Source organism: Electrophorus electricus, chromosome 20 (assembly GCF_041902795.1).
Source record: "Electrophorus electricus isolate QZ-2024a chromosome 20, ASM4190279v1, whole genome shotgun sequence".
In the NCBI taxonomy this organism is placed as follows: domain Eukaryota; kingdom Metazoa; phylum Chordata; class Actinopteri; order Gymnotiformes; family Gymnotidae; genus Electrophorus; species Electrophorus electricus.
In genome coordinates this window covers 11,447,274-11,473,907 of record NC_137516.1, presented here as the reverse complement: position 1 = coordinate 11,473,907, position 26,634 = coordinate 11,447,274, and positions in this window count along the sequence as shown.

The following is a 26,634-nucleotide window of genomic DNA, read 5'->3' as shown; positions in this document are numbered from 1 at the left end:
AGAACAGAGTAGCAATGTAAAGATTATATTTATTATGCATTACATTTTAGTCTAAAACACAATCTCTTGCCCTGAAACAGTGTTTAAGGCCTTTACAATGCTTTGAAACGCTGTTTCCATATGTTTAAAAGGCAAAGTGCAGAGTAGCAATGTAAAGATTATATTTATTATGCATTACATTTTAGCCTAAAACACAATCTCTTGCTCTGAAACAGTGTTTAAGGCCTTTACAATGCATTGAAATGCTGTTTCAATGTGTTTAAAAGGTAAATGCCAGAGTATCCATGTAAAGATTCTACTTTCAGGCAATAAATTTTAGTCTAATGCACAATCTCTTGTCGTGAAACAGTGTTTAAGGCCTTTACAATGCTTTGAAACGTTGTTTCCATATGTTTAAAAGGCAAAGAACAGAGTAGCAATGTAAAGATTATATTTATTATGCATTACATTTTAGTCTAAAACACAATCTCTTGCCCTGAAACAGTGTTTAAGGCCTTTACAATGCTTTGAAACACTGTTTCAATGTATTTAAAAGGCAAAGAACATAGTAGCAATCTAAATATTCTACTTATCAGGCAATACATTTTAGTATAAAGCACAATCTCTTGCTCTGAAACAGTGTTTAAGGCCTTTACAATGCATTGAAATGCTGTTTCAATGTGTTTAAAAGGTAAATGCCAGAGTATCCATGTAAAGATTCTACTTTCAGGCATTAAATTTTAGTCTAATGCACAATCTCTTGTCGTGAAACAGTGTTTTAGGCCTTTACAATGCTTTGAAATGCTGTTTCAATATGTTTAAAAGGCAAAGAACAGAGTAGCAATGTAAAGATTATATTTATTATGCATTACATTTTAGTCTAAAACACAATCTCTTGCTCTGAAACAGTGTTTAAGGCCTTTACAATGCTTTGAAATGCTGTTTCAGTATGTTTAAAAGGCAAAGAAGAGAGTAGCAATGTAAAGATTATATTTATTATGCATTACATTTTAGCCTAAAACACAATCTCTTGCTCTGAAACAGTGTTTAAGGCCTTTAAAATGCATTGAAATACTGTTTCAATGTGTTTAAAAGGTAAATGCCAGAGTATCCATGTAAAGATTCTACTTTCAGGCAATACATTTTAGTCTAATGCACAATCTCTTGTCATGAAACAGTGTTTAAGGCCTTTACAATGCTTTGCAACGCTGTTTCGATGTGTTTAAAAGGTAAATGCCAGAGTAGCAATGTAAAGATTCTAGTTATCAGGCAATATATTTTAGTCTAAAGCACAATCTCTTGTCGTGAAACAGTGTTTTAGGCCTTTACAATGCTTTGAAATGCTATTTCAATCTGTTTAAAAGGCAAAGAACAGAATAGCAATGTAAAGAATATATTTATTATGCATTACATTTTAGTCTAAAACACAATCTCTTGCCCTGAAACAGTGTTTAAGGCCTTTACAATGCTTTGCAACGCTGTTTCAATGTGTTTAAAAGGCAAAGAACAGAGTAGCAATGTAAAGATTCTACTTATCAGGCAATACATTTTAGTATAAAGCACAATCTCTTGCTCTGAAACAGTGTTTAAGGCCTTTACAATGCTTTGCAATGCTGTTTCAATGTGTTTAAAAGGTAAATGCCAGAGTAGCAATGTAAAGATTCTACTTTCAGGCAATACATTTTAGTCTAAAGCACAATCTTGTCGTGAAACAGTGTTTAAGGCCTTTACAATGCTTTGAAACGCTGTTTCCATATGTTTAAAAGGCAAAGGAGAGAGTAGCAATGTAAAGATTATATTCATTATGCATTACCTTTTAGCCTAAAACACAATCTCTTGCTCTGAAACAGTGTTTAAGGCCTTTACAATGCATAGAAATGCTGTTTCAATGTGTTTAAAAGTAGTCTAATGCACAATCTCTTGTCGTGAAACAGTGTTTAAGGCCTTTACAATGCTTTGCAACGCTGTTTCGATGTGTTTAAAAGGGAAATGCCAGAGTAGCAATGTAAAGATTCTAGTTATCAGGCAATAAATTTTAGTCTAAAGCACAATCTCTTGTCGTGAAACAGTGTTTTAGGCCTTTACAATGCTTTGAAATGCTATTTCAATCTGTTTAAAAGGCAAAGAACAGAATAGCAATGTAAAGAATATATTTATTATGCATTACATTTTAGTCTAAAACACAATCTCTTGCCCTGAAACACTGTTTAAGGCCTTTACAATGCTTTGCAACGCTGTTTCAATGTGTTTAAAAGGCAAAGAACAGAGTAGCAATGTAAAGATTCTACTTATCAGGCAATACATTTTAGTATAAAGCACAATCTCTTGCTCTGAAACAGTGTTTAAGGCCTTTACAATGCATTGAAATGCTGTTTTAATGTGTTTAAAAGGCAAAGAACAGAGTAGCAATGTAAAGATTATATTTATTATGCATTACATTTTAGTCTAAAACACAATCTCCTGCTCTGAAACAGTGTTTAAGGCCTTTACAATGCATTGAAATGCTGTTTCAATGTGTTTAAAAGGTAAATGCCAGAGTATCCATGTAAAGATTCTACTTTCAGGCATTAAATTTTAGTCTAATGCACAATCTCTTGTCGTGAAACAGTGTTTTAGGCCTTTACAATGCTTTGAAATGCTGTTTCAATATGTTTAAAAGGCAAAGAACAGAGTAGCAATGTAAAGATTATATTTATTATGCATTACATTTTAGTCTAAAACACAATCTCTTGCCCTGAAACAGTGTTTAAGGCCTTTACAATGCTTTGCAACGCTGTTTCAATGTGTTTAAAAGGCAAAGAACAGAGTAGCAATGTAAAGATTCTACTTATCAGGCAATACATTTTAGTATAAAGCACAATCTCTTGCTCTGAAACAGTGTTTAAGGCCTTTACAATGCTTTGCAATGCTGTTTCAATGTGTTTAAAAGGTAAATGCCAGAGTAGCAATGTAAAGATTCTACTTTCAGGCAATACATTTTAGTCTAAAGCACAATCTTGTCGTGAAACAGTGTTTAAGGCCTTTACAATGCTTTGAAACGCTGTTTCCATATGTTTAAAAGGCAAAGGAGAGAGTAGCAATGTAAAGATTATATTCATTATGCATTACATTTTAGCCTAAAACACAATCTCTTGCTCTGAAACAGTGTTTAAGGCCTTTACAATGCATAGAAATGCTGTTTCAATGTGTTTAAAAGTAGTCTAATGCACAATCTCTTGTCGTGAAACAGTGTTTAAGGCCTTTACAATGCTTTGCAACGCTGTTTCGATGTGTTTAAAAGGGAAATGCCAGAGTAGCAATGTAAAGATTCTAGTTATCAGGCAATAAATTTTAGTCTAAAGCACAATCTCTTGTCGTGAAACAGTGTTTTAGGCCTTTACAATGCTTTGAAATGCTATTTCAATCTGTTTAAAAGGCAAAGAACAGAATAGCAATGTAAAGAATATATTTATTATGCATTACATTTTAGTCTAAAACACAATCTCTTGCCCTGAAACACTGTTTAAGGCCTTTACAATGCTTTGCAACGCTGTTTCAATGTGTTTAAAAGGCAAAGAACAGAGTAGCAATGTAAAGATTCTACTTATCAGGAAATACATTTTAGTATAAAGCACAATCTCTTGCTCTGAAACAGTGTTTAAGGCCTTTACAATGCATTGAAATGCTGTTTTAATGTGTTTAAAAGGCAAAGAACAGAGTAGCAATGTAAAGATTATATTTATTATGCATTACATTTTAGTCTAAAACACAATCTCTTGCTCTGAAACAGTGTTTAAGGCCTTTACAATGCATTGAAATGCTGTTTCAATGTGTTTAAAAGGTAAATGCCAGAGTATCCATGTAAAGATTCTACTTTCAGGCATTAAATTTTAGTCTAATGCACAATCTCTTGTCGTGAAACAGTGTTTTAGGCCTTTACAATGCTTTGAAATGCTGTTTCAATATGTTTAAAAGGCAAAGAACAGAGTAGCAATGTAAAGATTATATTTATTATGCATTACATTTTAGTCTAAAACACAATCTCTTGCTCTGAAACAGTGTTTAAGGCCTTTACAATGCATTGAAATGTTGTTTCAATGTGTTTAAAAGGTAAATGCCAGAGTATCCATGTAAAGATTCTACTTTCAGGCATTAAATTTTAGTCTAATGCACAATCTCTTGTCGTGAAACAGTGTTTTAGGCCTTTACAATACTTTGAAATGCTGTTTCCATATGTTTAAAAGGCAAAGAACAGAGTAGCAATGTAAAGATTATATTTATTCTGCATTACATTTTAGTCTAAAACACAATGTCTTGCCCTGAAACAGTGTTTAAGGCCTTTACAATGCTTTGAAACACTGTTTCAATGTGTTTAAAAGGCAAAGAACAGAGTAGCAATCTAAATATTCTACTTATCAGGCAATACATTTTAGTATAAAGCACAATCTCTTGCCCTGAAACAGTGTTTAAGGCCTTTACAATGCTTTGCAACGCTGTTTCGATGTGTTTAAAAGGTAAATGCCAGAGTAGCAATGTAAAGATTCTACTTATCAGGCAATATATTTTAGTCTAAAGCACAATCTTGTCGTGAAACAGTGTTTAAGGGCTTTACAATGCTTTGAAACGCTGTTTCCATATGTTTAAAAGGCAAAGTGCAAAGTAGCAATGTAAAGATTATATTTATTATGCATTACATTTTAGCCTAAAACACAATCTCTTGCTCTGAAACAGTGTTTAAGGCCTTTACAATGCATTGAAATGCTGTTTCAATGTGTTTAAAAGGTAAATGCCAGAGTATCCATGTAAAGATTCTACTCTCAGGCAATAAATTTTAGTCTAATGCACAATCTCTTGTCGTGAAACAGTGTTTTAGGCCTTTACAATGCTTTGAAACGCTGTTTCCATATTTTTAAAAGGCAAAGAACAGAGTAGCAATGTAAATATTATATTTATTATGCATTACATTTTAGTCTAAAACACAATCTCTTGCCCTGAAACAGTGTTTAAGGCCTTTACAATGCTTTGAAACACTGTTTCAATGTATTTAAAAGGCAAAGAACATTGTAGCAATCTAAATATTCTACTTATCAGGCAATACATTTTAGTATAAAGCACAATCTCTTGCCCTGAAACAGTGTTTAAGGCCTTTACAATGCTTTGAAATGCTGTTTCAGTATGTTTAAAAGGCAAAGAAGAGAGTAGCAATGTAAAGATTATATTTATTATGCATTACATTTTAGCCTAAAACACAATCTCTTGCTCTGAAACAGTGTTTAAGGCCTTTAAAATGCATTGAAATACTGTTTCAATGTGTTTAAAAGGTAAATGCCAGAGTATCCATGTAAAGATTCTACTTTCAGGCAATACATTTTAGTGTAATGCACAATCTCTTGTCATGAAACAGTGTTTAAGGCCTTTACAATGCTTTGCAACGCTGTTTCGATGTGTTTAAAAGGTAAATGCCAGAGTAGCAATGTAAAATTCTAGTTATCAGGCAATATATTTTAGTCTAAAGCACAATCTCTTGTCGTGAAACAGTGTTTTAGGCCTTTACAATGCTTTGAAATGCTATTTCAATCTGTTTAAAAGGCAAAGAACAGAATAGCAATGTAAAGAATATATTTATTATGCATTACATTTTAGTCTAAAACACAATCTCTTGCCCTGAAACACTGTTTAAGGCCTTTACAATGCTTTGCAACGCTGTTTCAATGTGTTTAAAAGGCAAAGAACAGAGTAGCAATGTAAAGATTCTACTTATAAGGCAATACATTTTAGTATAAAGCACAATCTCTTGCTCTGAAACAGTGTTTAAGGCCTTTACAATGCATTGAAATGCTGTTTCAATGTGTTTAAAAGGCAAAGAACAGAGTAGCAATGTAAAGATTATATTTATTATGCATTACATTTTAGTCTAAAACACAATCTCTTGCTCTGAAACAGTGTTTAAGGCCTTTACAATGCATTGAAATGCTGTTTCAATGTGTTTAAAAGGTAAATGCCAGAGTATCCATGTAAAGATTCTACTTTCAGGCATTAAATTTTAGTCTAATGCACAATCTCTTGTCGTGAAACAATGTTTTAGGCCTTTACAATGCTTTGAAATGCTGTTTCAATATGTTTAAAAGGCAAAGAACAGAGTAGCAATATAAAGATTATATTTATTATGCATTACATTTTAGTCTAAAACACAATCTCTTGCTCTGAAACAGTGTTTAAGGCCTTTACAATGCATTGAAATGTTGTTTCAATGTGTTTAAAAGGTAAATGCCAGAGTATCCATGTAAAGATTCTACTTTCAGGCATTAAATTTTAGTCTAATGCACAATCTCTTGTCGTGAAACAGTGTTTTAGGCCTTTACAATACTTTGAAATGCTGTTTCCATATGTTTAAAAGGCAAAGAACAGAGTAGCAATGTAAAGATTATATTTATTATGCATTACATTTTAGTCTAAAACACAATGTCTTGCCCTGAAACAGTGTTTAAGGCCTTTACAATGCTTTGAAACACTGTTTCAATGTGTTTAAAAGGCAAAGAACAGAGTAGCAATCTAAATATTCTACTTATCAGGCAATACATTTTAGTATAAAGCACAATCTCTTGCCCTGAAACAGTGTTTAAGGCCTTTACAATGCTTTGCAACGCTGTTTCGATGTGTTTAAAAGGTAAATGCCAGAGTAGCAATGTAAAGATTCTACTTATCAGGCAATATATTTTAGTCTAAAGCACAATCTCTTGTCGTGAAACAGTGTTTAAGGCCTTTACAATGCTTTGAAACGCTGTTTCCATATGTTTAAAAGGCAAAGTACAGAGTAGCAATGTAAAGATTATATTTATTATGCATTACATTTTAGCCTAAAACACAATCTCTTGCTCTGAAACAGTGTTTAAGGCCTTTACAATGCATTGAAATGCTGTTTCAATGTGTTTAAAAGGTAAATTCCAGAGTATCCATGTAAAGATTCTACTTGCAGGCAATAAATTTTAGTCTAATGCACAATCTCTTGTCGTGACACAGTGTTTAAGGCCTTTACAATGCATTGAAATGCTGTTTCAATGTGTTTAAAAGGTCAATGCCAGAGTATCCATGTAAAGATTCTACTTTCAGGCATTAAATTTTAGTCTAATGCACAATCTCTTGTCGTGAAACAGTGTTTTAGGCCTTTACAATGCTTTGAAATGCTGTTTCAATATGTTTAAAAGGCAAAGAACAGAGTAGCAATGTAAAGATTATATTTAATATGTATTACATTTTAGTCTAAAACACAATCTCTTGCCCTGAAACAGTGTTTAAGGCCTTTACAATGCTTTGACACGCTGTTTCCATATGTTTAAAAGGCAAAGAATAGAGTAGCAATGTAAAGATTATATTTATTATGCATTACATTTTAGTCTAAAACACAATCTCTTGCCCTGAAACAGTGTTTAAGGCCTTTACAATGCTTTGAAACGCTGTTTCCATATGTTTAAAAGGCAAAGTGCAAAGTAGCAATGTAAAGATTATATTTATTATGCATTACATTTTAGCCTAAAACACAATCTCTTGCTCTGAAACAGTGTTTAAGGCCTTTACAATGCATTGAAATGCTGTTTCAATGTGTTTAAAAGGTAAATGCCAGAGTATCCATGTAAAGATTCTACTCTCAGGCAATAAATTTTAGTCTAATGCACAATCTCTTGTCGTGAAACAGTGTTTTAGGCCTTTACAATGCTTTGAAACGCTGTTTCCATATTTTTAAAAGGCAAAGAACAGAGTAGCAATGTAAAGATTATATTTATTATGCATTACATTTTAGTCTAAAACACAATCTCTTGCCCTGAAACAGTGTTTAAGGCCTTTACAATGCTTTGAAACACTGTTTCAATGTATTTAAAAGGCAAAGAACATTGTAGCAATCTAAATATTCTACTTATCAGGCAATACATTTTAGTATAAAGCACAATCTCTTGCCCTGAAACAGTGTTTAAGGCCTTTACAATGCTTTGAAATGCTGTTTCAGTATGTTTAAAAGGCAAAGAAGAGAGTAGCAATGTAAAGATTATATTTATTATGCATTACATTTTAGCCTAAAACACAATCTCTTGCTCTGAAACAGTGTTTAAGGCCTTTAAAATGCATTGAAATACTGTTTCAATGTGTTTAAAAGGTAAATGCCAGAGTATCCATGTAAAGATTCTACTTTCAGGCAATACATTTTAGTCTAATGCACAATCTCTTGTCATGAAACAGTGTTTAAGGCCTTTACAATGCTTTGCAACGCTGTTTCGATGTGTTTAAAAGGTAAATGCCAGAGTAGCAATGTAAAGATTCTAGTTATCAGGCAATATATTTTAGTCTAAAGCACAATCTCTTGTCGTGAAACAGTGTTTTAGGCCTTTACAATGCTTTGAAATGCTATTTCAATCTGTTTAAAAGGCAAAGAACAGAATAGCAATGTAAAGAATATATTTATTATGCATTACATTTTAGTCTAAAACACAATCTCTTGCTCTGAAACAGTGTTTAAGGCCTTTACAATGCATTGAAATGTTGTTTCAATGTGTTTAAAAGGTAAATGCCAGAGTATCCATCTAAAGATTCTACTTTCAGGCATTAAATTTTAGTCTAATGCACAATCTCTTGTCGTGAAACAGTGTTTTAGGCCTTTACAATACTTTGAAATGCTGTTTCCATATGTTTAAAAGGGAAAGAACAGAGTAGCAATGTAAAGATTATATTTATTCTGCATTACATTTTAGTCTAAAACACAATGTCTTGCCCTGAAACAGTGTTTAAGGCCTTTACAATGCTTTGAAACACTGTTTCAATGTGTTTAAAAGGCAAAGAACAGAGTAGCAATCTAAATATTCTACTTATCAGGCAATACATTTTAGTATAAAGCACAATCTCTTGCCCTGAAACAGTGTTTAAGGCCTTTACAATGCTTTGCAACGCTGTTTCGATGTGTTTAAAAGGTAAATGCCAGAGTAGCAATGTAAAGATTCTACTTATCAGGCAATATATTTTAGTCTAAAACACAATCTCTTGCTCTGAAACAGTGTTTAAGGCCTTTACAATGCATTGAAATGTTGTTTCAATGTGTTTAAAAGGTAAATGCCAGAGTAGCAATGTAAAATTCTAGTTATCAGGCAATATATTTTAGTCTAAAGCACAATCTCTTGTCGTGAAACAGTGTTTTAGGCCTTTACAATGCTTTGAAATGCTATTTCAATCTGTTTAAAAGGCAAAGAACAGAATAGCAATGTAAAGAATATATTTATTATGCATTACATTTTAGTCTAAAACACAATCTCTTGCCCTGAAACACTGTTTAAGGCCTTTACAATGCTTTGCAACGCTGTTTCAATGTGTTTAAAAGGCAAAGAACAGAGTAGCAATGTAAAGATTCTACTTATAAGGCAATACATTTTAGTATAAAGCACAATCTCTTGCTCTGAAACAGTGTTTAAGGCCTTTACAATGCATTGAAATGCTGTTTCAATGTGTTTAAAAGGCAAAGAACAGAGTAGCAATGTAAAGATTATATTTATTATGCATTACATTTTAGTCTAAAACACAATCTCTTGCTCTGAAACAGTGTTTAAGGCCTTTACAATGCATTGAAATGCTGTTTCAATGTGTTTAAAAGGTAAATGCCAGAGTATCCATGTAAAGATTCTACTTTCAGGCATTAAATTTTAGTCTAATGCACAATCTCTTGTCGTGAAACAATGTTTTAGGCCTTTACAATGCTTTGAAATGCTGTTTCAATATGTTTAAAAGGCAAAGAACAGAGTAGCAATGTAAAGATTATATTTATTATGCATTACATTTTAGTCTAAAACACAATCTCTTGCTCTGAAACAGTGTTTAAGGCCTTTACAATGCATTGAAATGTTGTTTCAATGTGTTTAAAAGGTAAATGCCAGAGTATCCATGTAAAGATTCTACTTTCAGGCATTAAATTTTAGTCTAATGCACAATCTCTTGTCGTGAAACAGTGTTTTAGGCCTTTACAATACTTTGAAATGCTGTTTCCATATGTTTAAAAGGCAAAGAACAGAGTAGCAATGTAAAGATTATATTTATTCTGCATTACATTTTAGTCTAAAACACAATGTCTTGCCCTGAAACAGTGTTTAAGGCCTTTACAATGCTTTGAAACACTGTTTCAATGTGTTTAAAAGGCAAAGAACAGAGTAGCAATCTAAATATTCTACTTATCAGGCAATACATTTTAGTATAAAGCACAATCTCTTGCCCTGAAACAGTGTTTAAGGCCTTTACAATGCTTTGCAACGCTGTTTCGATGTGTTTAAAAGGTAAATGCCAGAGTAGCAATGTAAAGATTCTACTTATCAGGCAATATATTTTAGTCTAAAGCACAATCTCTTGTCGTGAAACAGTGTTTAAGGCCTTTACAATGCTTTGAAACGCTGTTTCCATATGTTTAAAAGGCAAAGTACAGAGTAGCAATGTAAAGATTATATTTATTATGCATTACATTTTAGCCTAAAACACAATCTCTTGCTCTGAAACAGTGTTTAAGGCCTTTACAATGCATTGAAATGCTGTTTCAATGTGTTTAAAAGGTAAATTCCAGAGTATCCATGTAAAGATTCTACTTGCAGGCAATAAATTTTAGTCTAATGCACAATCTCTTGTCGTGACACAGTGTTTAAGGCCTTTACAATGCATTGAAATGCTGTTTCAATGTGTTTAAAAGGTCAATGCCAGAGTATCCATGTAAAGATTCTACTTTCAGGCAATACATTTTAGTCTAATGCACAATCTCTTGTCGTGAAACAGTGTTTAAGGCCTTTACAATGCTTTGAAACGCTGTTTCCATATGTTTAAAAGGCAAAGAACAGAGTAGCAATGTAAAGATTATATTTATTATGCATTACATTTTAGTCTAAAACACAATCTCTTGCCCTGAAACAGTGTTTAAGGCCTTTACAATGCTTTGAAACGCTGTTTCCATATGTTTAAAAGGCAAAGTACAGAGTAGCAATGTAAAGATTATATTTATTATGCATTACATTTTAGCCTAAAACACAATCTCTTGCTCTGAAACAGTGTTTAAGGCCTTTACAATGCATTGAAATGCTGTTTCAATGTGTTTAAAAGGTAAATGCCAGAGTATCCATGTAAAGATTATACTTTCAGGCAATAAATTTTAGTCTAATGCACAATCTCTTGTCGTGAAACAGTGTTTAAGGCCTTTACAATGCTTTGAAACGCTGTTTCCATATGTTTAAAAGGCAAAGAACAGAGTAGCAATGTAAAGATTATCTTTATTATGCATTACATTTTAGTCTAAAACACAATTTCTTGCCCTGAAACAGTGTTTAAGGCCTTTACAATGCTTTGAAACGCTGTTTCCATATGTTTAAAAGGCAAAGAACAGAGTAGCAATGTAAAGATTATATTTATTCTGCATGACATTTTAGTCTAAAACACAATGTCTTGCCCTGAAACAGTGTTTAAGGCCTTTACAATGCTTTGAAACACTGTTTCAATGTGTTTAAAAGGCAAAGAACAGAGTAGCAATCTAAATATTCTACTTATCAGGCAATACATTTTAGTATAAAGCACAATCTCTTGCCCTGAAACAGTGTTTAAGGCCTTTACAATGCATTGAAATGCTGTTTCAATGTGTTTAAAAGGTAAATGCCAGAGTATCCATGTAAAGATTCTACTTTCAGGCATTAAATTTTAGTCTAATGCACAATCTCTTGTCGTGAAACAGTGTTTTAGGCCTTTACAATGCTTTGAAATGCTGTTTCAATATGTTTAAAAGGCAAAGAATAGAGTAGCAATGTAAAGATTATATTTATTATGCATTACATTTTAGTCTAAAACACAATCTCTTGCCCTGAAACAGTGTTTAAGGCCTTTACAATGCTTTGAAACGCTGTTTCCATATGTTTAAAAGGCAAAGTGCAAAGTAGCAATGTAAAGATTATATTTATTATGCATTACATTTTAGCCTAAAACACAATCTCTTGCTCTGAAACAGTGTTTAAGGCCTTTACAATGCATTGAAATGCTGTTTCAATGTGTTTAAAAGGTAAATGCCAGAGTATCCATGTAAAGATTCTACTCTCAGGCAATAAATTTTAGTCTAATGCACAATCTCTTGTCGTGAAACAGTGTTTTAGGCCTTTACAATGCTTTGAAACGCTGTTTCCATATTTTTAAAAGGCAAAGAACAGAGTAGCAATGTAAAGATTATATTTATTATGCATTACATTTTAGTCTAAAACACAATCTCTTGCCCTGAAACAGTGTTTAAGGCCTTTACAATGCTTTGAAACACTGTTTCAATGTATTTAAAAGGCAAAGAACATTGTAGCAATCTAAATATTCTACTTATCAGGCAATACATTTTAGTATAAAGCACAATCTCTTGCCCTGAAACAGTGTTTAAGGCCTTTACAATGCTTTGAAATGCTGTTTCAGTATGTTTAAAAGGCAAAGAAGAGAGTAGCAATGTAAAGATTATATTTATTATGCATTACATTTTAGCCTAAAACACAATCTCTTGCTCTGAAACAGTGTTTAAGGCCTTTAAAATGCATTGAAATACTGTTTCAATGTGTTTAAAAGGTAAATGCCAGAGTATCCATGTAAAGATTCTACTTTCAGGCAATACATTTTAGTCTAATGCACAATCTCTTGTCATGAAACAGTGTTTAAGGCCTTTACAATGCTTTGCAACGCTGTTTCGATGTGTTTAAAAGGTAAATGCCAGAGTAGCAATGTAAAGATTCTAGTTATCAGGCAATATATTTTAGTCTAAAGCACAATTTCTTGTCGTGAAACAGTGTTTTAGGCCTTTACAATGCTTTGAAATGCTATTTCAATCTGTTTAAAAGGCAAAGAACAGAATAGCAATGTAAAGAATATATTTATTATGCATTACATTTTAGTCTAAAACACAATCTCTTGCTCTGAAACAGTGTTTAAGGCCTTTACAATGCATTGAAATGTTGTTTCAATGTGTTTAAAAGGTAAATGCCAGAGTATCCATGTAAAGATTCTACTTTCAGGCATTAAATTTTAGTCTAATGCACAATCTCTTGTCGTGAAACAGTGTTTTAGGCCTTTACAATACTTTGAAATGCTGTTTCCATATGTTTAAAAGGCAAAGAACAGAGTAGCAATGTAAAGATTATATTTATTCTGCATTACATTTTAGTCTAAAACACAATGTCTTGCCCTGAAACAGTGTTTAAGGCCTTTACAATGCTTTGAAACACTGTTTCAATGTGTTTAAAAGGCAAAGAACAGAGTAGCAATCTAAATATTCTACTTATCAGGCAATACATTTTAGTATAAAGCACAATCTCTTGCCCTGAAACAGTGTTTAAGGCCTTTACAATGCTTTGCAACGCTGTTTCGATGTGTTTAAAAGGTAAATGCCAGAGTAGCAATGTAAAGATTCTACTTATCAGGCAATATATTTTAGTCTAAAGCACAATCTCTTGTCGTGAAACAGTGTTTAAGGCCTTTACAATGCTTTGAAACGCTGTTTCCATATGTTTAAAAGGCAAAGAACAGAGTAGCAATGTAAAGATTATATTTATTATGCATTACATTTTAGCCTAAAACACAATCTCTTGCTCTGAAACAGTGTTTAAGGCCTTTACAATGCATTGAAATGCTGTTTCAATGTGTTTAAAAGGTAAATGCCAGAGTATCCATGTAAAGATTATACTTTCAGGCAATAAATTTTAGTCTAATGCACAATCTCTTGTCGTGAAACAGTGTTTAAGGCCTTTACAATGCTTTGAAACGCTGTTTCCATATGTTTAAAAGGCAAAGAACAGAGTAGCAATGTAAAGATTATATTTATTCTGCATTACATTTTAGTCTAAAACACAATGTCTTGCCCTGAAACAGTGTTTAAGGCCTTTACAATGCTTTGAAACACTGTTTCAATGTGTTTAAAAGGCAAAGAACAGAGTAGCAATCTAAATATTCTACTTATCAGGCAATACATTTTAGTATAAAGCACAATCTCTTGCCCTGAAACAGTGTTTAAGGCCTTTACAATGCATTGAAATGCTGTTTCAATGTGTTTAAAAGGTAAATGCCAGAGTATCCATGTAAAGATTCTACTTTCAGGCATTAAATTTTAGTCTAATGCACAATCTCTTGTCGTGAAACAGTGTTTTAGGCCTTTACAATGCTTTGAAATGCTGTTTCAATATGTTTAAAAGGCAAAGAACAGAGTAGCAATGTAAAGATTATATTTAATATGTATTACATTTTAGTCTAAAACACAATCTCTTGCCCTGAAACAGTGTTTAAGGCCTTTACAATGCTTTGACACGCTGTTTCCATATGTTTAAAAGGCAAAGAATAGAGTAGCAATGTAAAGATTATATTTATTATGCATTACATTTTAGTCTAAAACACAATCTCTTGCCCTGAAACAGTGTTTAAGGCCTTTACAATGCTTTGAAACACTGTTTCAATGTGTTTAAAAGGCAAAGAACAGAGTAGCAATCTAAATATTCTACTTATCAGGCAATACATTTTAATATAAAGCACAATCTCTTGCCCTGAAACAGTGTTTAAGGCCTTTACAATGCATTGAAATGCTGTTTCAATGTGTTTAAAAGGTAAATGCCAGAGTATCCATGTAAAGATTCTACTTTCAGGCATTAAATTTTAGTCTAATGCACAATCTCTTGTCGTGAAACAGTGTTTTAGGCCTTTACAATGCTTTGAAATGCTGTTTCAATATGTTTAAAAGGCAAAGAACAGAGTAGCAATGTAAAGATTATATTTAATATGTATTACATTTTAGTCTAAAACACAATCTCTTGCCCTGAAACAGTGTTTAAGGCCTTTACAATGCTTTGACACGCTGTTTCCATATGTTTAAAAGGCAAAGAATAGAGTAGCAATGTAAAGATTATATTTATTATGCATTACATTTTATTCTAAAACACAATCTCTTGCCCTGAAACAGTGTTTAAGGCCTTTACAATGCTTTGAAACGCTGTTTCCATATGTTTAAAAGGCAAAGTGCAAAGTAGCAATGTAAAGATTATATTTATTATGCATTACATTTTAGCCTAAAACACAATCTCTTGCTCTGAAACAGTGTTTAAGGCCTTTACAATGCATTGAAATGCTGTTTCAATGTGTTTAAAAGGTAAATGCCAGAGTATCCATGTAAAGATTCTACTCTCAGGCAATAAATTTTAGTCTAATGCACAATCTCTTGTCGTGAAACAGTGTTTTAGGCCTTTACAATGCTTTGAAACGCTGTTTCCATATTTTTAAAAGGCAAAGAACAGAGTAGCAATGTAAAGATTATATTTATTATGCATTACATTTTAGTCTAAAACACAATCTCTTGCCCTGAAACAGTGTTTAAGGCCTTTACAATGCTTTGAAACACTGTTTCAATGTATTTAAAAGGCAAAGAACATTGTAGCAATCTAAATATTCTACTTATCAGGCAATACATTTTAGTATAAAGCACAATCTCTTGCCCTGAAACAGTGTTTAAGGCCTTTACAATGCTTTGAAATGCTGTTTCAGTATGTTTAAAAGGCAAAGAAGAGAGTAGCAATGTAAAGATTATATTTATTATGCATTACATTTTAGCCTAAAACACAATCTCTTGCTCTGAAACAGTGTTTAAGGCCTTTAAAATGCATTGAAATACTGTTTCAATGTGTTTAAAAGGTAAATGCCAGAGTATCCATGTAAAGATTCTACTTTCAGGCAATACATTTTAGTCTAATGCACAATCTCTTGTCATGAAACAGTGTTTAAGGCCTTTACAATGCTTTGCAACGCTGTTTCGATGTGTTTAAAAGGTAAATGCCAGAGTAGCAATGTAAAGATTCTAGATATCAGGCAATATATTTTAGTCTAAAGCACAATCTCTTGTCGTGAAACAGTGTTTTAGGCCTTTACAATGCTTTGAGATGCTATTTCAATCTGTTTAAAAGGCAAAGAACAGAATAGCAATGTAAAGAATATATTTATTATGCATTACATTTTAATCTAAAACACAATCTCTTGCTCTGAAACAGTGTTTAAGGCCTTTACAATGCATTGAAATGTTGTTTCAATGTGTTTAAAAGGTAAATGCCAGAGTATCCATGTAAAGATTCTACTTTCAGGCATTAAATTTTAGTCTAATGCACAATCTCTTGTCGTGAAACAGTGTTTTAGGCCTTTACAATACTTTGAAATGCTGTTTCCATATGTTTAAAAGGCAAAGAACAGAGTAGCAATGTAAAGATTATATTTATTCTGCATTACATTTTAGTCTAAAACACAATGTCTTGCCCTGAAACAGTGTTTAAGGCCTTTACAATGCTTTGAAACACTGTTTCAATGTGTTTAAAAGGCAAAGAACAGAGTAGCAATCTAAATATTCTACTTATCAGGCAATACATTTTAGTATAAAGCACAATCTCTTGCCCTGAAACAGTGTTTAAGGCCTTTACAATGCTTTGCAACGCTGTTTCGATGTGTTTAAAAGGTAAATGCCAGAGTATCCATGTAAAGATTCTACTCTCAGGCAATAAATTTTAGTCTAATGCACAATCTCTTGTCGTGAAACAGTGTTTTAGGCCTTTACAATGCTTTGAAACGCTGTTTCCATATTTTTAAAAGGCAAAGAACAGAGTAGCAATGTAAAGATTATATTTATTATGCATTACATTTTAGTCTAAAACACAATCTCTTGCCCTGAAACAGTGTTTAAGGCCTTTACAATGCTTTGAAACACTGTTTCAATGTATTTAAAAGGCAAAGAACATTGTAGCAATCTAAATATTCTACTTATCAGGCAATACATTTTAGTATAAAGCACAATCTCTTGCCCTGAAACAGTGTTTAAGGCCTTTACAATGCTTTGAAATGCTGTTTCAGTATGTTTAAAAGGCAAAGAAGAGAGTAGCAATGTAAAGATTATATTTATTATGCATTACATTTTAGCCTAAAACACAATCTCTTGCTCTGAAACAGTGTTTAAGGCCTTTAAAATGCATTGAAATACTGTTTCAATGTGTTTAAAAGGTAAATGCCAGAGTATCCATGTAAAGATTCTACTTTCAGGCAATACATTTTAGTCTAATGCACAATCTCTTGTCATGAAACAGTGTTTAAGGCCTTTACAATGCTTTGCAACGCTGTTTCGATGTGTTTAAAAGGTAAATGCCAGAGTAGCAATGTAAAGATTCTAGATATCAGGCAATATATTTTAGTCTAAAGCACAATCTCTTGTCGTGAAACAGTGTTTTAGGCCTTTACAATGCTTTGAGATGCTATTTCAATCTGTTTAAAAGGCAAAGAACAGAATAGCAATGTAAAGAATATATTTATTATGCATTACATTTTAATCTAAAACACAATCTCTTGCTCTGAAACAGTGTTTAAGGCCTTTACAATGCATTGAAATGTTGTTTCAATGTGTTTAAAAGGTAAATGCCAGAGTATCCATGTAAAGATTCTACTTTCAGGCATTAAATTTTAGTCTAATGCACAATCTCTTGTCGTGAAACAGTGTTTTAGGCCTTTACAATACTTTGAAATGCTGTTTCCATATGTTTAAAAGGCAAAGAACAGAGTAGCAATGTAAAGATTATATTTATTCTGCATTACATTTTAGTCTAAAACACAATGTCTTGCCCTGAAACAGTGTTTAAGGCCTTTACAATGCTTTGAAACACTGTTTCAATGTGTTTAAAAGGCAAAGAACAGAGTAGCAATCTAAATATTCTACTTATCAGGCAATACATTTTAGTATAAAGCACAATCTCTTGCCCTGAAACAGTGTTTAAGGCCTTTACAATGCTTTGCAACGCTGTTTCGATGTGTTTAAAAGGTAAATGCCAGAGTAGCAATGTAAAGATTCTACTTATCAGGCAATATATTTTAGTCTAAAGCACAATCTCTTGTCCTGAAACAGTGTTTAAGGCCTTTACAATGCTTTGAAACGCTGTTTCCATATGTTTAAAAGGCAAAGTACAGAGTAGCAATGTAAAGATTATATTTATTATGCATTACATTTTAGCCTAAAACACAATCTCTTGCTCTGAAACAGTGTTTAAGGCCTTTACAATGCATTGAAATGCTGTTTCAATGTGTTTAAAAGGTAAATTCCAGAGTATCCATGTAAAGATTCTACTTGCAGGAAATAAATTTTAGTCTAATGCACAATCTCTTGTCGTGACACAGTGTTTAAGGCCTTTACAATGCATTGAAATGCTGTTTCAATGTGTTTAAAAGGTCAATGCCAGAGTATCCATGTAAAGATTCTACTTTCAGGCAATACATTTTAGTCTAATGCACAATCTCTTGTCGTGAAACAGTGTTTAAGGCCTTTACAATGCTTTGAAACGCTGTTTCCATATGTTTAAAAGGCAAAGAACAGAGTAGCAATGTAAAGATTATCTTTATTATGCATTACATTTTAGTCTAAAACACAATTTCTTGCCCTGAAACAGTGTTTAAGGCCTTTACAATGCTTTGAAACGCTGTTTCCATATGTTTAAAAGGCAAAGAACAGAGTAGCAATGTAAAGATTATATTTATTCTGCATTACATTTTAGCCTAAAACACAATCTCTTGCTCTGAAACAGTGTTTAAGGCCTTTAAAATGCATTGAAATACTGTTTCAATGTGTTTAAAAGGTAAATGCCAGAGTATCCATGTAAAGATTCTACTTTCAGGCAATATATTTTAGTCTAAAGCACAATCTCTTGTTGTGAAACAGTGTTTTAGGCCTTTACAATGCTTTGAAATGCTATTTCAATCTGTTTAAAAGGCAAAGAACAGAATAGCAATGTAAAGAATATATTTATTATGCATTACATTTTAGTCTAAAACACAATCTCTTGCTCTGAAACAGTGTTTAAGGCCTTTACAATGCATTGAAATGTTGTTTCAATGTGTTTAAAAGGTAAATGCCAGAGTATCCATGTAAAGATTCTACTTTCAGGCATTAAATTTTAGTCTAATGCACAATCTCTTGTCGTGAAACAGTGTTTTAGGCCTTTACAATACTTTGAAATGCTGTTTCCATATGTTTAAAAGGCAAAGAACAGAGTAGCAATGTAAAGATTATATTTATTCTGCATTACATTTTAGTCTAAAACACAATGTCTTGCCCTGAAACAGTGTTTAAGGCCTTTACAATGCTTTGAAACACTGTTTCAATGTGTTTAAAAGGCAAAGAACAGAGTAGCAATCTAAATATTCTACTTATCAGGCAATACATTTTAGTATAAAGCACAATCTCTTGCCCTGAAACAGTGTTTAAGGCCTTTACAATGCTTTGCAACGCTGTTTCGATGTGTTTAAAAGGTAAATGCCAGAGTAGCAATGTAAAGATTCTACTTATCAGGCAATATATTTTAGTCTAAAGCACAATCTCTTGTCGTGAAACAGTGTTTAAGGCCTTTACAATGCTTTGAAACGCTGTTTCCATATGTTTAAAAGGCAAAGTACAGAGTAGCAATGTAAAGATTATATTTATTATGCATTACATTTTAGCCTAAAACACAATCTCTTGCTCTGAAACAGTGTTTAAGGCCTTTACAATGCATTGAAATGCTGTTTCAATGTGTTTAAAAGGTAAATTCCAGAGTATCCATGTAAAGATTCTACTTGCAGGCAATAAATTTTAGTCTAATGCACAATCTCTTGTCGTGACACAGTGTTTAAGGCCTTTACAATGCATTGAAATGCTGTTTCAATGTGTTTAAAAGGTCAATGCCAGAGTATCCATGTAAAGATTCTACTTTCAGGCAATACATTTTAGACTAATGCACAATCTCTTGTCGTGAAACAGTGTTTAAGGCCTTTACAATGCTTTGAAACGCTGTTTCCATATGTTTAAAAGGCAAAGAACAGAGTAGCAATGTAAAGATTATATTTATTATGCATTACATTTTAGCCTAAAACACAATCTCTTGCTCTGAAACAGTGTTTAAGGCCTTTACAATGCATTGAAATGCTGTTTCAATGTGTTTAAAAGGTAAATGCCAGAGTATCCATGTAAAGATTATACTTTCAGGCAATAAATTTTAGTCTAATGCACAATCTCTTGTCGTGAAACAGTGTTTAAGGCCTTTACAATGCTTTGAAACGCTGTTTCCATATGTTTAAAAGGCAAAGAACAGAGTAGCAATGTAAAGATTATCTTTATTATGCATTACATTTTAGTCTAAAACACAATTTCTTGCCCTGAAACAGTGTTTAAGGCCTTTACAATGCTTTGAAACGCTGTTTCCATATGTTTAAAAGGCAAAGAACAGAGTAGCAATGTAAAGATTATATTTATTCTGCATTACATTTTAGTCTAAAACACAATGTCTTGCCCTGAAACAGAGTTTAAGGCCTTTACAATGCTTTGAAACACTGTTTCAATGTGTTTAAAAGGCAAAGAACAGAGTAGCAATCTAAATATTCTACTTATCAGGCAATACATTTTAGTATAAAGCACAATCTCTTGCCCTGAAACAGTGTTTAAGGCCTTTACAATGCATTGAAATGCTGTTTCAATGTGTTTAAAAGGTAAATGCCAGAGTATCCATGTAAAGATTCTACTTTCAGGCATTAAATTTTAGTCTAATGCACAATCTCTTGTCGTGAAACAGTGTTTTAGGCCTTTACAATGCTTTGAAATGCTGTTTCACTATGTTTAAAAGGCAAAGAACAGAGTAGCAATGTAAAGATTATATTTAATATGTATTACATTTTAGTCTAAAACACAATCTCTTGCCCTGAAACAGTGTTTAAGGCCTTTACAATGCTTTGACACGCTGTTTCCATATGTTTAAAAGGCAAAGAATAGAGTAGCAATGTAAAGATTATATTTATTATGCATTACATTTTAGTCTAAAACACAATCTCTTGCCCTGAAACAGTGTTTAAGGCCTTTACAATGCTTTGAAACGCTGTTTCCATATGTTTAAAAGGCAAAGTGCAAAGTAGCAATGTAAAGATTATATTTATTATGCATTACATTTTAGCCTAAAACACAATCTCTTGCTCTGAAACAGTGTTTAAGGCCTTTACAATGCATTGAAATGCTGTTTCAATGTGTTTAAAAGGTAAATGCCAGAGTATCCATGTAAAGATTCTAGTCTCAGGCAATAAATTTTAGTCTAATGCACAATCTCTTGTCGTGAAACAGTGTTTTAGGCCTTTACAATGCTTTGAAACGCTGTTTCCATACTTTTAAAAGGCAAAGAACAGAGTAGCAATGTAAAGATTATATTTATTATGCATTACATTTTAGTCTAAAACACAATCTCTTGCCCTGAAACAGTGTTTAAGGCCTTTACAATGCTTTGAAACACTGTTTCAATGTATTTAAAAGGCAAAGAACATTGTAGCAATCTAAATATTCTACTTATCAGGCAATACATTTTAGTATAAAGCACAATCTCTTGCCCTGAAACAGTGTTTAAGGCCTTTACAATGCTTTGAAATGCTGTTTCAGTATGTTTAAAAGGCAAAGAAGAGAGTAGCAATGTAAAGATTATATTTATTATGCATTACATTTTAGCCTAAAACACAATCTCTTGCTCTGAAACAGTGTTTAAGGCCTTTAAAATGCATTGAAATACTGTTTCAATGTGTTTAAAAGGTAAATGCCAGAGTATCCATGTAAAGATTCTACTTTCAGGCAATACATTTTAGTCTAATGCACAATCTCTTGTCATGAAACAGTGTTTAAGGCCTTTACAATGCTTTGCAACGCTGTTTCGATGTGTTTAAAAGGTAAATACCAGAGTAGCAATGTAAAGATTCTAGTTATCAGGCAATATATTTTAGTCTAAAGCACAATCTCTTGTCGTGAAACAGTGTTTTAGGCCTTTACAATGCTTTGAAATGCTATTTCAATCTGTTTAAAAGGCAAAGAACAGAGTAGCAATGTAAAGATTCTACTTATCAGGCAATACATTTTAGTATAAAGCACAATCTCTTGCTCTGAAACAGAGTTTAAGGCCTTTACAATGCATTGAAATGCTGTTTCAATGTGTTTAAAAGGTCAATGCCAGAGTATCCATGTAAAGATTCTACTTTCAGGCATTAAATTTTAGTCTAATGCACAATCTCTTGTCGTGAAACAGTGTTTTAGGCCTTTACAATGCTTTGAAATGCTGTTTCAATATGTTTAAAAGGCAAAGAACAGAGTAGCAATGTAAAGATTATATTTAATATGTATTACATTTTAGTCTAAAACACAATCTCTTGCCCTGAAACAGTGTTTAAGGCCTTTACAATGCTTTGACACGCTGTTTCCATATGTTTAAAAGGCAAAGAACAGAGTAGCAATGTAAAGATTATATTTATTATGCATTACATTTTAGTCTAAAACACAATCTCTTGCCCTGAAACAGTGTTTAAGGCCTTTACAATGCTTTGAAACGCTGTTTCCATATGTTTAAAAGGCAAAGTGCAAAGTAGCAATGTAAAGATTATATTTATTATGCATTACATTTTAGCCTAAAACACAATCTCTTGCTCTGAAACAGTGTTTAAGGCCTTTACAATGCATTGAAATGCTGTTTCAATGTGTTTAAAAGGTAAATGCCAGAGTATCCATGTAAAGATTCTACTCTCAGGCAATAAATTTTAGTCTAATGCACAATCTCTTGTCGTGAAACAGTGTTTTAGGCCTTTACAATGCTTTGAAACGCTGTTTCCATATTTTTAAAAGGCAAAGAACAGAGTAGCAATGTAAAGATTATATTTATTATGCATTACATTTTAGTCTAAAACACAATCTCTTGCCCTGAAACAGTGTTTAAGGCCTTTACAATGCTTTGAAACACTGTTTCAATGTATTTAAAAGGCAAAGAACATTGTAGCAATCTAAATATTCTACTTATCAGGCAATACATTTTAGTATAAAGCACAATCTCTTGCCCTGAAACAGTGTTTAAGGCCTTTACAATGCTTTGAAATGCTGTTTCAGTATGTTTAAAAGGCAAAGAAGAGAGTAGCAATGTAAAGATTATATTTATTATGCATTACATTTTAGCCTAAAACACAATCTCTTGCTCTGAAACAGTGTTTAAGGCCTTTAAAATGCATTGAAATACTGTTTCAATGTGTTTAAAAGGTAAATGCCAGAGTATCCATGTAAAGATTCTACTTTCAGGCAATACATTTTAGTCTAATGCACAATCTCTTGTCATGAAACAGTGTTTAAGGCCTTTACAATGCTTTGCAACGCTGTTTCGATGTGTTTAAAATGCAAAGAACAGAGTAGCAACCTAAATATTCTACTTATCAGGCAATACATTTTATTATAAAGCACAATCTCTTGCCCTGAAACAGTGTTTAAGGCCTTTACAATGCTTTGCAATGCTGTTTCAATGTGTTTAAAAGGTAAATGCCAGAGTATCCATGTAAAGATTCTACTTGCAGGCAATAAATTTTAGTCTAATGCACAATCTCTTGTCGTGACACAGTGTTTAAGGCCTTTACAATGCATTGAAATGCTGTTTCAATGTATTTAAAAGGTCAATGCCAGAGTAGCAATGTAAAGATTCTACTTATCAGGTAATATATTTTAGTCTAAAGCACAATCTCTTGTCGTGAAACAGTGTTTAAGGCCTTTACAATGCTTTGAAACGCTGTTTCCATATGTTTAAAAGGCAAAGTACAGAGTAGCAATGTAAAGATTATATTTATTATGCATTACATTTTAGCCTAAAACACAATCTCTTGCTCTGAAACAGTGTTTAAGGCCTTTACAATGCATTGAAATGCTGTTTCAATGTGTTTAAAAGGCAAAGAAAAGAGTAGCAACCTAAATATTCTACTTATCAGGCAATACATTTTATTATAAAGCACAATCTCTTGCCCTGAAACAGTGTTTAAGGCCTTTACAATGCATTGAAATGCTGTTTCAATGTGTTTAAAAGGTAAATGCCAGAGTATCCATGTAAAGATTCTACTCTCAGGCAATAAATTTTAGTCTAATGCACAATCTCTTGTCGTGAAACAGTGTTTTAGGCCTTTACAATGCTTTGAAACGCTGTTTCAATGTATTTAAAAGGCAAAGAACATTGTAGCAATGTAAAGATTATATTTATTATGCATTACATTTTAGTCTAAAACACAATCTCTTGCCCTGAAACAGTGTTTAAGGCCTTTACAATGCTTTGAAACACTGTTTCAATGTATTTAAAAGGCAAAGAACATTGTAGCAATCTAAATATTCTACTTATCAGGCAATACATTTTAGTATAAAGCACAATCTCTTGCCCTGAAACAGTGTTTAAGGCCTTTACAATGCTTTGAAATGCTGTTTCAATATGTTTAAAAGGCAAAGAACAGAGTAGCAATGTAAAGATTATATTTATTATGCATTACATTTTAGTCTAAAACACAATATCTTACCCTAAAACAGTGTTTAAGGCCTTTACAATGCTTTGAAATGCTGTTTCAATATGTTTAAAAGGCAAAGAACATTGTAGCAATGTAAAGATTATATTTATTATGCATTACATTTTAGTCTAAAACACAATCTCTTGCCCTGAAACAGTGTTTAAGGCCTTTACAATGCTTTGAAACACTGTTTCAATGTATTTAAAAGGCAAAGAACATTGTAGCAATCTAAATATTCTACTTATCAGGCAATACATTTTAGTATAAAGCACAATCTCTTGCCCTGAAACAGTGTTTAAGGCCTTTACAATGCTTTGAAATGCTGTTTCAATATGTTTAAAAGGCAAAGAACAGAGTAGCAATGTAAAGATTATATTTATTATGCATTACATTTTAGTCTAAAACACAATATCTTACCCTAAAACAGTGTTTAAGGCCTTTACAATGCTTTGAAATGCTGTTTCAATATGTTTAAAAGGCAAAGAAGAGAGTAGCAATGTAAAGATTATATTTATTATGCATTACATTTTAGCCTAAAACACAATCTCTTGCTCTGATACAGTGTTTAAGGCCTTTCCAATGCATTGAAATGCTGTTTCAATGTGTTAAAAAGGCAAAGAACAGAGTAGCAATCTAAATATTCTACTTATCAGGCAATACATTTTAGTATAAAGCACAATCTTGTCGTGAAACAGTGTTTAAGGGCTTTACAATGCTTTGAAACGCTCTTTCAATATGTTTAAAAGGCAAAGAACAGAGTAGCAATGTAGATTCCACTTATCAGGCAATATATTTTATTCTAAAACACAATCTCTTGCCATGAAACAGTGTTTTAGGCCTTTACAATGCTTTGAAATGCTGTTTCAATATGTTTAAAAGGCAAACAACAGAGTAGCTATGTAAAGATTATATTTATTATGCATTACATTTTAGTCTAAAACACAATCTCTTGCGCTGAAACAGTGTTTAAGGCCTTTACAATGCTTTGCAACGCTGTTTCAATGTGTTTAAAAGGCAAAGAACAGAGTAGCAATGTAAAGATTCTACTTATCAGGCAATACATTTTAGTATAAAGCACAATCTCTTGCCCTGAAACAGTGTTTAAGGCCTTTACAATGCTTTGAAATGCTGTTTCAATATGTTTAAAAGGCAAAGAACAGAGTAGCAATGTAAAGATTATATTTATTATGCATTACATTTTAGTCTAAAACACAATATCTTACCCTAAAACAGTGTTTAAGGCCTTTACAATGCTTTGAAATGCTGTTTCAATATGTTTAAAAGGCAAAGAAGAGAGTAGCAATGTAAAGATTATATTTATTATGCATTACATTTTAGCCTAAAACACAATCTCTTGCTCTGATACAGTGTTTAAGGCCTTTCCAATGCATTGAAATGCTGTTTCAATGTGTTAAAAAGGCAAAGAACAGAGTAGCAATCTAAATATTCTACTTATCAGGCAATACATTTTAGTATAAAGCACAATCTTGTCGTGAAACAGTGTTTAAGGGCTTTACAATGCTTTGAAACGCTCTTTCAATATGTTTAAAAGGCAAAGAACAGAGTAGCAATGTAGATTCCACTTATCAGGCAATATATTTTATTCTAAAACACAATCTCTTGCCATGAAACAGTGTTTTAGGCCTTTACAATGCTTTGAAATGCTGTTTCAATATGTTTAAAAGGCAAACAACAGAGTAGCTATGTAAAGATTATATTTATTATGCATTACATTTTAGTCTAAAACACAATCTCTTGCGCTGAAACAGTGTTTAAGGCCTTTACAATGCTTTGCAACGCTGTTTCAATGTGTTTAAAAGGCAAAGAACAGAGTAGCAATGTAAAGATTCTACTTATCAGGCAATACATTTTAGTATAAAGCACAATCTCTTGCTCTGAAACAGTGTTTAAGGCCTTTACAATGCATTGAAATGCTGTTTCAATGTGTTTAAAATGTAAATGCTAGAGTAGCAATGTAAAGATTCTACTTTCATGCAATACATTTTAGTCTAAAGCACAATCTCTTGTCGTGAAACAGTGTTTTAGGCCTTTACAATGCTTTGAAATGCTGTTTCAATATGTTTAAAAGGCAAAGAACAGAGTAGCAATGTAAAGATTATATTTATTATGCATTACATTTTAGTCTAAAACACAATCTCTTGCTCTGAAACAGTGTTTAAGGCCTTTACAATGCATTGAAATGTTGTTTCAATGTGTTTAAAAGGTAAATGCCAGAGTATCCATGTAAAGATTCTACTTTCAGGCATTAAATTTTAGTCTAATGCACAATCTCTTGTCGTG